The sequence below is a fragment of the Portunus trituberculatus genome, chromosome 41, assembly GCF_017591435.1.
Source record: "Portunus trituberculatus isolate SZX2019 chromosome 41, ASM1759143v1, whole genome shotgun sequence".
Classification (NCBI taxonomy): Eukaryota; Metazoa; Arthropoda; class Malacostraca; order Decapoda; family Portunidae; genus Portunus; species Portunus trituberculatus.
Window position 1 is genome coordinate 12519440 of NC_059295.1, and position 10590 is coordinate 12530029.

Below are 10590 nucleotides of genomic sequence, written 5' to 3' on the forward strand. Positions count from 1 at the left end.
TATGCTGAAATAATGTGAAAGAGATTAGTGGTAAATATCATAGTAATCAAATATTAGTGACACATAAGTAGATTGCAATACATGTTAATTCTCTCTCTCTCTCTCTCTCATTCAGGGCCAAGGGAAGCGTATGAAGAAGGAAGAAGGGAAAGAGGAAAGAAGGAAGGAGCAGAGGAAAAGATTACGCATACAAAAAACAGAGAGGAAGGGAAAACACTCGAATGAAAAAGAAAATGAGGGAAAAAAGAAAAAAAAACCACTTCAGATAATCACAGAAACGAGTAAACAGAACGGGGAGAAATATGCATATCAACAAACAAACAAACAAACACACACACACACACACACACACACACACACACACACACACACACACACACACACACAGTACCGTCAGAAGAGGGGAGGGAGGTGGAGGTTGTGAGGGCAGAGGAGGTGTAGTAGGAGAAGGTGGAGGAGGAGGATGAGGTGGAGGCAGGACACAGCACCACCTTCCCGCCCTGACCACGAGCAGGGCTAACAGTGAGGCAAGCAGGAGCGAGACTCTTGGTGGAGCCTCGCGTGCTCCTAAATTCAGGGACCCAACGGACTGAGGGGAAGCAGGACAGCGCACGCGATAATACCCGCGGGAGGAGCTAAAGCGAGGAGGGAGGCGGGAGGTAAGGACGAGGAGGGAGGGATCGGTGAGTGTTCCCGCACGCCCTGACGCATCCTGTCCTTCCATTCCTCTACTTTCCTCCTTGCGTGTAGCTTCTCCTCCTCCTCTCTCTCTCTCTCTCTCTCTCTCTCTCTCTCTCTCTACTTGTTCTTTTATTTATTTTTTCCTTACTTTTAATTTCATTCTCTCTCTCTCTCTCTCTCTCTCTCTCTCTCTCTCTCTCTCTCTCTCTCTCTCTCTCTCTCTCTCTCCACGTGTTACTCTGCTGTCCGTTTCCATTTGTGCCTTCAATCCAAAAACCTCTATATCTTTTCTTTTCTGTTTCCTTTCTCTTTCCCTCTCTTCTCTCTGTTTTATCACCTCTCTCTGCCCAGTTACGCTCTATTTCTCACCATATCTCTCCTCTCCTCCAGCCCCCTCATTTCCATACGTTCCCTCATATCCCCTCAGTTTTTCCCTATATTTCCTCTCATATTTTCCCTCTTATTTTCTATCCTTCCCTCTCATGTCCTCTCTCTCCCTCTCCATATCTCCTCTCTCATATCTCATCATGCGGAAAGCTCGACGCGTCAGGTGTTTCCTCACTCCTGCCTCTTCTCGTGTCTCTTCCTCGTTCCTTGGTCATCGCTGAGTAATCCCCGTGAGTATTGCTCTGCTCTCTGTAATCCCGCCGATGTGTCAAAAGCTGGCAGGCCGGTAGCGTTGTAGTGTGTGTGTGTGTGTGTGTGTGTGTGTGTGTGTGTGTGTGTGTGTGTGTGTGTGTGTGTGTGTGTGTGGGGAGGAAGTAATGTAGCACTGCGCCGAACGAGGGAAAGATGAGGAAAGGAATGTGCTGTTAAAAGTTTGAATGTTATAACGTATGTATGTAAGTATGTAAGTATGTATGTATGTATGTATGTATGTATGTATGTGGTGGGAATCTTTTTTTTTTTTCCTTTTTATATAAGTTTGCTTTTTTTTTTTTTGAGTCGATATGTCTGTTTCATTCTGTTTATTTGTCTCTGTTTATCGACATCTCTTGTATGTCTGTCTGTCTATGTACGTTTGTTTATCATTCTGTCTATTTGGCTCTGTCTGTTTGTTCATCTAACTATACAACCCTCCGTTTGTTTGTCTGTTCATTCGTCAGTTTATTGCCCGTCTCTTCGTCTGCTTATCTATGAATCTTACCGTCTACCTATCTACCTGCCTGTCTGTCTCTCCGTCTGCCTGTTCGTGTATCCCCACGTGCGAGTTTGGTAGAAATTAAACCAACCCGACACGAATAAATTTACCTCACGTGCAACCTGTAATTGTGTGGCCGTGTTGTCCGGGTAATGGAGATAACTTGGCACACACCGCAGGGAAAGATGGGAGGCGGTCTCATACCCTCCTGCCAACCCTCCTCCTCCCTCTCTTCCTCCTCTTCCCTACCAGTGGGGCATATGAGGAGGCTGAGAGCAAGGCTGTAGGAGGAAGGACAGGGAGGGGAAGGATATAGTTAGTGCAGGGTAGTATTAGTAATTATTTTTTAACCTCGAGTGAAATATTAGTAATTTTTTTCTAATTTATATTTGTTCTTTTATGATTTGTTTTCAAACGGAGAAGTGGATGTTTGTCACCTCTATCTACTCTTTTATCTTTACTCCCCTACATTTATGCATTATATAAACATTGTAAGAACTTATATCCTCACACACACTCCTAAATCATAACTTCTTTAATCTCTCTCTCTCTCTCTCTCTCTCTCTCTCTCTCTCTCTCTCTCTCTCTCTCTCTCTGCTAATATTTGACATAAAACGATGCATTTCTCATGAAAGGAAATTCGGTAACTTAGAAAAGTTATTAACTCACAAGGGACTCTCGATAACTTGAACAGAAAAAATACGATGTTAGACAAAAATTAAAAATTCGTTAATTTCCCTTGAAAACTCCATATTTCTCACGAAAACACAGTGCACTACACTGAGAACACGACAAATTCCAAGGAAACCTAATCATTTTCACATGAAACAAAAACAATCCTCAGGAAAATAGTAACATGTACCAAAATAGAGCCAAGAAAAAATCTTGAAGAATTCGGTAACAATTCACTTTTTCCCCTAATCCCTGAAAGGCCGTGTGGCGGTGACGTGTGACAGTCCACCGGCTTGGCGGTCCTCGTAAATACTCGCAAAGTCCCTTGGTGGCCATCAGACTCCCATTCTGCACGATAGGGTACGCACTAACAAGAGGTCACGGAAGTGCGTCTGTGCCTGTACCATAAAGTTGATGTTACCTTCACGCCATCAGGTTCACGTTTATAAATAAATATGGCTTCTTGTACTTCAGTTAATCACTTTGTGATAGAGTTTATTTGGTGTTTCACTCGTCTTTATGACTTCATTCCTAAGTTCTCATTCGTTGAAACTCTTCTCCCTCTCATTCCTCTTCTCATTACTTTGCCTGCCTTGGTCTCTCTGTCTCAGTCAACCATTCACTCACTCACTCACTTCCCTCATTCATTCTCTTAGTGCTACTTTCTCTTTTTGTCTACAATGTAGGCCTCACTCACTCACTCACTCATTCACTGTTCTTATTCCTCCTCTCAATCAACACTATATCTCCCATCGCCTCTTTCTCAGTTCTCTTACACCTCTTCTATATCCTCCTTTCTTTGTCACCATACCCAATTTCTTCAAGTTCTTCGTCACTATTTCTTGTTCTATTTCTCTATTACTCTTACAATTATGGTTTCCTTCGTCAGAATGTCTCCGGGGAAATCTCACAGTGTTCCTTTCAAGCCACCCTATCTAGTGTTGTGTAACGTCTGTTGACTCCCAGCTACCTCAACTCTTCCTTCTAATACGCCCAAGGTAAGTACGTACAGCAGTGCAGCGTCAGATACACAGTGCACACGATTACTATTACTATACATCCTTCATCCTTACGTGCATTGCGAACAAAATGCCAGTGCTAAAGAAGAGATGAAGGATCTGTGGACTTAATGGTTTTCGAATATGAGCAATGAAAAAATTATCCCAAGAGAATGACAAAAATAGTAGGCTACATGGTGGGAAAAGGAAAATCACTAGACTTTTTAAAGACTTACTAAGATAGAAAATGATTTTTTAAGATACGGAAGAAAAAAGGAGTGAAAAATCTTAAAAGAAAAGTCACTGAAGAAGTGTACGTAAACAAGTAAAAAAGAAAGAAGAATCAGTTGAGTAGATGATTTTCTAAGATGATGTATGAAAAGTAACATCGAAGAAATAAAAAATACTTGATGAGAAAGTCAAATGAAAAGAATGAATGCAGCAATACTGACAGGAAAGAAAAAGAAAAGAAGAAAAACAGGGATAATCTGTGACCTAAGATGAGGAGTGACAGATGACTTCGAACGGTAAAAAAAAAAAAAAAAAAAAAATATATATATATATATATATATATATATATATATATATATATATATATATATATATATATATATTATCTATTTACATCAGTGGTTCTTAACTTGGGGTACCTGTATCCCCCAGGGGTACGAAACCTTAAACCTAGGGGTACGAGACATGGTAGCCAGTACAACGGTACTGTATATTTACCATGAGAAAGCAAAACATATATTTTCCTTATTTTTCTCTTTTTGAAGTTAGTGCTGTAAACAATTTCCTTACTTTGTCTATGGTTTCATACACATTTTCTTGAGATCTCGTACTAAAATGTGTTGGTGTATTATGTAGCATTACTCATAATTAGTTATAATTTGAATCAATTGAATCCTACTAATTGACACTTTTCATTTGAAATAAAAAAAAGTGCCTTTGTTCAGTAATTAAAAAATCTAATAATTTCTCAGCAAGGTTTTTATCACTAATCCTTTTCATAAGTTTGTATAGTATTTATGTTGGAGGGGGTACGAAAAATTTTCCTGAGATAACAAGGGTAGGGGCACTGAAAAAGGTTAAGAACCACTGACTGATTTACATGATGAAAAGTTGAGCTGAAAAAAACGGGCAAAAAAGAGAAAAATAAAAGGACTGAAAAATAGTTTCGAAAGAATGAAAAAAGACATACGAAAAAGAGTGAAGTGAAAAATAAGAATAAAAGAAAAAAGGGGAGAGAAAAAAACACAAACGAGCAAACTCTTTTAGAAATACACTGGTGAAAAGATAAAAACTGATCACTGAAACAAAAAAATCACATCAACGAGGAAAATACAAAAAAAAGGAGAGGTTAAAAAAGGAAAGAAAAACGAGAACATGGATATCTCGCAAACAAAGAAATATTGCTGGTAATGAGAGAAGTCACGGAAAGATGTCCTCTTGTGTGTGTGTGTGTGTGTGTGTGTGTGTGTGTGTGTGTGTGTGTGTGTGTGTGTGTGTGTGTGTGTGTGTGTGTGTGTGTGTGTGGGAATGGGGACAGCATGCAGACATAATTGGGAGAGAGAGAGAGAGAGAGAGAGAGAGAGAGAGAGAGAGAGAGAGAGAGAGAGAGAGAGAGAGAGAGAGAGAGAGAGAGAACCTGTCACGCTTGTAGGCTTGGCAGGACATAGGTACAGTACCTACTCTCGCACACTGACGCCCATAGCCACCTACTAAATTATCGCGATAATTGAGTTATCAGTTATCCGACAATATCTTTTAATCCCGGCTTAGTTATTCATTGGTACTGTCGATACTTTTGATTGCAAACTAGCGATAATTGATAAATTTACATTTAGAAACATGAGCACATTGAAGTTTTCAACTTTCAAAATCAAATAGAATTACAGTAAATGCTCGTTATACGGTACATGCGTTCCTGAAAACCTTAACGCAAATCGAAATTACAGTATACCGAACCCATTATAACATGTAATAATAGGGGATGTGTTCCAGCACGTCGAAAGTCACTCTACAGACATGAAAATACATGAAAATAGTGGTATATAAAAAAAAAAATTGTAAAGTACTGCGCAAAAAAATAAACAAAAATGTTTTTATTTACCTTTCACTCGCCACGTATTCTATCAGATGATGTCTCTCCCGATGAAATGGGACAGTAAGGATTTCAGCCCTTACTCATAATATCCATAAAAAAACACGCCGTAAGGATTTCACTTGTGTTCAGTGGGGAACGCGGGAAGAGACTGATTGTTGTGGTGGCCGCACTGCGTGCTGGCGCTATGGTACGATGTAAACTTGAAAAATTCAGGTTTAGGAAAGAAATGGAAAGAAACTGGTTTTCAAACAGAGTGGTTGATGAGTGGAACGGTCTCAATGGTCATGTAGTCAGGGCTGAGTCAATAGGGAGCTTTAAAAAAAGGTTAGATAAGTTCATGGATGGGGAGGATAGATGGAATTAGGTAGCTTAAGCACACAGTGGTTGCCTTGTATAGGCCTGGCGGCCTCTTGCAGCTTCCCTCTTTTCTTATGTTCTTATGTAAACAAAACACGAGCTGATACCGTATCTGTGAATTTTTCTTACCGTAAATAGAATCCAGGGAAGTAATTACCAAACACCGTAACTGTGAATTTACCGGATAACCACACACCGTATAAGAACTTACTGTACTTTATTTTAAAGTCATTTGTGAAATTAAGATAAACATTCAATTTGACTTTCCCAAGATTTTTCTAAGTTTGGTAAGAATAAGATTGAATTATGTTTATCGATTTTCTAAATCAGAAATATCATTAATGTTATCACTTCATTGATTTATCGGTTATCTGGTGACAAATTTATATCCGGTTGTCGATAATTATCATGCCCAGCTATGCTAAACATCCTTTCTAGCCATCCCGTTCAACACTGCGTGGGGCACTACGTCACCCTGCTCTGCCAGTGCTTCCACGAGTTGATGAAAACTTACCCTAGATTTTTGTCGATTTTACCCTAGATTCGAGTGTTTTACCCTAGATTGTCGAAGTTGCCCATTGATTGTTGATTAATACACTCTTATCATACGTAAGTTTAAATATTGCCCCCCACCCCTAAACACACACACAGGACTACACACTACAGCCACTACTGCAGCTGCTCTGTGTGGACTCGTCCTCGCAAGTGACTGACTCTGTGTGTGAACTGTGATCTAACCGTCCGAAGGTCCAAAACGTGTACGCGTAGTAGACGGGTGAGTGGAGACTGGGGAGAAAGGGGATGGGGTGGGGGGGTGAAGGGATGATACAAGTCACGCGGATGATTGTGTACATGAATCGAACATGAAAGAGAACCAGCCTGCCACCAGATTGGCACCATTCCAAGCACACCTATCCATAGGACGGCAGATTACCCTAAAATTACCCTAGTTTATGCATTACCCTAAACACTACCCTAAGAAGGGTCCAATTACCTTAGTTTAGGGTATTTTACCCTAAAATGGAAGCACTGTGCTCAGCAGTCAGCACTCCCAGGGCTCCTGTCAGCAGTGTTGCCAGATCTACTGAAATTCCGACGAATCTCATGAAATACCGAATTATTGCTGCAATCTACAGAATTTTGATAGGTTCTCCAGAATTTCTCCAGAAATTAAACTTCCCGGTTACTGGTAGTTCGAAATTCATGAGAGGGGAAGGGAGTGAGCAGAGCAGAAGGGGTGGGGTGGGGGGTTAGCGAAGCTATATAGGCCTCTGGTAGTGCCTGCATGTAGTGCCCACAATAGTATAAATAATATTTATTCAGTTTATAACCCTCCTATACCCTTGTTTGTTTCCCACGTAACATGTCCCTCCCTTCCTTTCCTTCCCCCACTCCCCCCGAGAAATCAGACTCAGTACACGTATTTGGCCTCCTTTCCCTCCTCCACTCCCCAGTTGGAATCAAGTAGTAAATGCGTATTTCGCCTCCCTTCCCCCCTTTTGTGGATCACGGATAATGAGCCAATGTACCCACACCTCTCTACCTTCATGCTTAATTTGTTGTGCTTGCCTCACTCAAGTGCAACGGTGGAGTGAGTATTTTCAAGCATAAATCTCATGAAAACAAAACTGAGAAACAGACTGTCAACTAAAACTATTAGTGGGATGCTTCACACAAAAAGAATTATATCAAATTATAATTGTCATGATTTTGAAATAAAAAAAAGAAATGGTTAAAAGAATGAATAGTGAAATGTACAAGAATAATTTAATGTGAGCAGGAAACAGCAGCTGAAACCACTGCTGATGATGATGAAGTAGAAGACTGATGTATGTTAGGCTAAACTAAGGTAGTTCGTTTTGTTTTGTGAAAGAAGTAATTTTTATCTACCAGCATATTATAATAAAGTATTGCAGTACGGTACTTACAGAAAGTTTCTTAATTTAATTTCACTACTTCAAATATATTCATATAGAAACATTTTTAATTTGATTATATGTACATATATTATCGAGTGTGTCTACTGATTTTTTACCTATATCTACTGAATTTTTCCGTATATTTCTACTGAAATTTCACCTGCGCCATCTGGCAACACTGCCTGTCAGTTTTCCAACAGACACCATGCACTGCATGCAGTGCACGAGGATGGAAAGAGTTGACTGGGTATCCTCATACAAGCCTCGCCTCGCCTTTGCCAGCTCGACCGCTCCACCTCACCTAACCACATTTACCCTTCTGTATCTCGGACATCCCTTTTCACAGCACCGTCCATGCCTGTCACCACGCCTGTCAGTCATCCTACCCCCACGCCAAAGCACCAAAACACAGCCAGGTCACATAGTTTTCAAGTTAAGGCACACAATCTAAATACTTATTCCACCACCATCTCTACCATATGCAATAACTCGGCCTTGCTTAACTCACCTCTCTGTCTTCACCCTCTTGTATTTTCGCCCTCCTTCCTCACAGCGCCGCATACGCCGTAAGCACGCACTAGTAGGCATCCCATGCCACACCAAGTCACAAAAAGATCCCCAGATCACACTGTTTTCGCAATGAAAGCACAAAATACAAGTACTTTTTCGTAGCCTTCGCAACTACCTGAAGTCTCCAGGCTTGAAGATGGGAAATATCACATGACTACCGCTGATCAGTGCCCGCGCAGGCGTTACGTCACGATAGTTAGGACGCCTTGCCGCTGACTGGTTAGTGATGGCATGATGCTAAAGGGCGCCAGTTTAAATTTGAAAAGGTGTATGTGTTGTTATTTGTTATCTTCTAGATTTTCTTCATTTTCTTATTTCCTTTTTTATCTATTGAGTTATTTAGATACACTCTCTCTCTCTCTCTCTCTCTCTCTCTCTCTCTCTCTCTCTCTCTCTCTCTCATCTTGGTTGGTAGCAGGAGAGGAAGCGACCCATGCATTAACACGGTCACTTTGGCGTGTGACCTCACTCGGTCACCCAGAGGGATGTGACAACGGTCGGAGGAAACATTATTAAGTATTGTTGTGTTTGCAAAAACAATGCAAAATATATTTAAAAGATAAACATAAATTACACTAATACCATTCAATTTCGAAGTATTAGTACTTGAGGTGCGTATTGTACTATGTACTCTGTGGCTGCGCCGAAGGCCGAGAAATCCCCGAAAAAGCCAACGTCTTAAAGATCTTCATAAAATAGACTTTAAGAGAGAGAGAGAGAGAGAGAGAGAGAGAGAGAGAGAGAGAGAGAGAACTTAATGAAAGAACTTGTGGAAACTTTAATGTTACGGGAAAAAAAGGAGCGCTGAGACAACATGTAGTATTTGTAACACCCTAATTTTACCTCCACGCCTGGCAAATGTACAATAGGAGGCTGTGCACGCTGATAGGGAGAACACTGCGGTGTGAAACAAAGTAATAAAGGAATATGTCAACTCACTTTCTTGCCTTACGTGCATAACTTTTCTTGAGTGAAATAACCCTGGAAACATAAGGTGTTATGTTAGCTGTTTTCAAGATGATATGGAGTGCACGGTGGTATGAAATAAAGCAGTTCATTCACTTACGTGCACAACTTGTCTGCACTGAAATAATCTTTGAAATAAACGCATGTAGTACGGAATTGCGATGGCGGGACGAGGAAGACCTAGGAAAAAGTTAAGTGAAACAGGAAAGGAGATGAAAGACGAAGGAAATAAGTCTTGTTGAATTGGAATTGAATGGAACAAGGTAGCCTACAATTAGTAACCTCCCGACATGAGTAAACAATCATCCCCTTAAAGCATTCAGCATGAAGGACAACACCGCTTAGCCTTAAGAGCATCGCCTAAGGTGGGGGGCAAGGACAGCATTGAAAGAATTCACAATCTTATAGGATCACATAGTATATTAACCCAAACCAATTAATATTTAAAACAGACGAAATAAAAAAACTTTTAGAGGAAAAAAAACATTCGGGAAGAAAGCAAAATGTTCACAAAATCATTTGGCGATGCTTGGTAATTTTCTCTTTCAAACTTACTTTGGCGGGCCGCAGTTTGCCCTCAATTGATCTACGTAACACGTACGTGTTACGTGTCACAAAAGATATCGACTGCTGCTGGCGCTACTGGGACATGTAATATAGACTAAGTGTGATCCATAGTGATTTTAACAGTAATATATTGGTGTTGGTGGTGTTACAGTGGTGGTGGTGGTGGTGATTGTGATACGGCGCAGTCAAGGAGACTAAAAGTTGCTTCATCATAGTTTAGTCATGTACCGGTTTGAAATAATGCATAGGATACGTTTTAGGGATATTCGTCACTGAGATACAGACAAAATTTATCATGACTTTAAACTCAAAATTGACTATATCTTGCTTGTATATATCATAGATGTGACTGATATTCCTAAAGCGTACCATATCCACGGGTTAGATCAGGATAACGCGTTGACGGGAACCTGCCAAGTCATCAGTTGTATATATATATATATATATATATATATATATATATATATATATATATATATATATATATATATATATATATATATATATATATATATATATATATATATATATATATATATATATATATATATATATATATATATATATATATATATATATATATATGTAAGAGGAAAAACTGACCATGAGCAA

General features: G+C 39.9%; 1 long non-coding RNA gene across 1 annotated transcript in view; it reads left to right on the forward strand.

The window, feature by feature from the left end:
• The first annotated feature begins 878 nt into the window (after nt 1-878).
• The window catches only part of LOC123516508, a 31132-nt gene continuing 21420 nt past the window's right edge, over nt 879-10590 (forward strand). Inside the window, exons 1-2 of the long non-coding RNA XR_006678210.1 lie at nt 879-1298; nt 3384-3492. This is a non-coding gene — a long non-coding RNA (uncharacterized LOC123516508). The remainder of the gene's footprint in view (nt 1299-3383; nt 3493-10590) is intronic.